This window comes from Gossypium hirsutum, chromosome D04, assembly GCF_007990345.1.
Source record: "Gossypium hirsutum isolate 1008001.06 chromosome D04, Gossypium_hirsutum_v2.1, whole genome shotgun sequence".
Classification (NCBI taxonomy): domain Eukaryota; kingdom Viridiplantae; phylum Streptophyta; class Magnoliopsida; order Malvales; family Malvaceae; genus Gossypium; species Gossypium hirsutum.
In genome coordinates, this window is record NC_053440.1 from 30,014,109 (window position 1) to 30,016,533 (window position 2,425).

The 2,425-nt window shown below is 38.8% G+C and overlaps 1 non-coding gene across 1 annotated transcript; it reads right to left on the reverse strand.

Annotated features, from left to right (window-relative positions):
- Positions 1-266: 266 nt before the first annotated feature.
- On the reverse strand, positions 267-370 carry LOC121216586 (small nucleolar RNA R71). The gene has a single exon (XR_005912766.1). It is a non-coding gene; the product is annotated as a small nucleolar RNA R71 (small nucleolar RNA).
- Positions 371-2,425: the final 2,055 nt, after the last annotated feature.

Below are 2,425 nucleotides of genomic sequence, written 5' to 3' on the forward strand. Positions count from 1 at the left end.
TGTTTCAAATGCTACGAACAGTGGACCAATTTTGTGGTATGCCCACAAAAGATCCACATCTCCACCTTTGATTATTTATGGAGGTGAGTGATTCATTCAAGATTGTTGGTGTGACTAAAGACGTACTGAGGTTGAAGTTGTTTCCATACTCATTGCGAGATCAAGCACGAGCATGGCTCAATTCATTGCCACCAAGTTCCATATCTACATGGCAAGAATTAGTAGAGAGATTTTTTTTTAAGTATTTCCCACATAGCAAAAACGCTAAGTTGAGGAACGAGATCACAACTTTCCAACAATTGGATGTCGAGTCGTATGAGGCTTAGGAGTGATTCAAGGAGTTACTTCATAAGTGTCCACATCATGGGATTCCTCACTATATCCAATTGGAGACATTCTATAATGGTCTCAATGCACATACAAGATTGATGGTAGATGCTTCCTCAAATGGTGCAATTTTGTCTAAGTCTTATAATGAGGCTTATGAGATCATCAAGAGGATCCCGAGTAATAACTATCAATGGCCAACAAATCGAACAGATTCAGGAAAATGTGCAGCCGAGTTCATGAACTTGACTCCCTCACTTCGTTATCAGCTTAGATATCGTTTATTTCCTCAATGTTAAAACAGTTAACCGCTAATAGTACTAATAATTTTATAGCTCAGCCACCAAGTCCGTTTGAAGGAGTCTCATGTGTGTACTATGGGGAAGGTTATTCTTTTGAGAATTATCCATCAAATCCCGAGTCAGTGTACTATGTGGGGAACCAATACCAAAATAGGAGTGGACAAGGACCCTAGTCCAACTTTTACAATCCTTCATGGCGTAATCATCCTAACTTTTCTTGGAGCAACCAAGGAAATCGACCAAACAACAACTTATTGCAGCAAAGACCCAACCAATCTCAAGGGTTTAATCAGCAAGCTCCAAAACCACCTTAAGCTAAGGTATCAAATAGTTTGGAGAACTTGTTGAAAGCGTACATGGCAAAGAATGACGTTTTGATCCAAAGCCAAACAGCAAGACTAAAAATTTTGGAAAACCAAATTGGTAAGTTAGCTACGGAGCTACGTAATAGACCGCAAGAAACCTTGTCGAGCGATACTAAGAATCTAAGAATTTGGGTAAAGAACATATCAAGGCAGTGACATTGCGGAGTGGTAAAATTCTAGAACCCCGATTGATTGATGTCAAAGATAAGCTCGTTGAGAAGAATCAACCAGCTGTTGAAGTTCCTACACCAAAGGAATCAGAATCTGCAAAGTCTGACAAGGTAAACCCTGACTTAGTGAATTCAAATATTTTAACATCTTCTTTGGATGTAGATTTACCTACTCAGAAAAGTTGTCCGGTTCAACCGAAAGTTTCATCTCCTCTATATCCGCAAAGATTGCAACAACACAAGCATAAATAGGAGGTGCAATTCAAGAAGTTTTTGGATGTTTTGAAGCAATTACACATCAATATTCCGTTGGTGGAGGCTTTAGAATAAATAACGAATTATGTGAAGTTTATGAAGGATATACTGTCCAAGAAGAAATGACTGAGTGAGTATGAGACTGTTGCTTTGACAAAGGATGTAGTGCGTTCCTGCAGAACAAATTGCCCCCAAAATTGAAAGACCCAGCAAGCTTTACTATACCCTGTAACATTGGTGACTCATACTGTGGTAAAGCTTTGTGTGACTTAGGAGCGAGTATCAACTTGATGCCTAAGTCTATTTTCAAGATGTTAGAGATAGGTGAAGTAAGACCTACAACTGTGACGCTTCAGCTAGCGGATCGATCTTTAGCATATCACGAAGGAAAGATCGAGGATGTTTTGGTAAGAGTCGATAAATTTTTTTTCTGCTGATTTCATTGTCTTAGATTTTGAAGCAAACAAAGAACTGCCGATCATCCTTGGGAAACCTTTCTTAGCGACGGGAAGAACGTTAATTGATGTGTAGAAAGGAGAACTCGCCATGCGAGTTCAAAACGATCAGGTAACCTTGAACATTCTCAAAGCGATGAAATTTCCCGATCTGGCAGAGTGTTCAGTTATGGAAGAGATAGAAACCTTGGTTTCTATGGAAAGCAATTTTGAAGAAGATCCATTGGAAAAAGCCTTAGATCTTAACCCTTTGGAGGATGAAGAAGGTGAAGAAAACATGGATTTAATGGAAGCTAATCCGAGAAATTTTATTCAATCCACACAATTTGAACTGTTGGAGTTGGAAGCCGGAGAATTTGTGCAACCCAAGTTGTCAATTGAAGAACCACCTAAACTCGAACTAAAGGTACTTCCTTCCCATTTGAAATACATTTATTTAGGTACCTGTTCTACTTTGCCTGTGATTATTTCAGCAGAACTAGCGAAAGATCAAGAGGAGCAACTAATTGTTATTCTAAAGAAATTTAAAAAAGCAATTGGTTAGACCATAG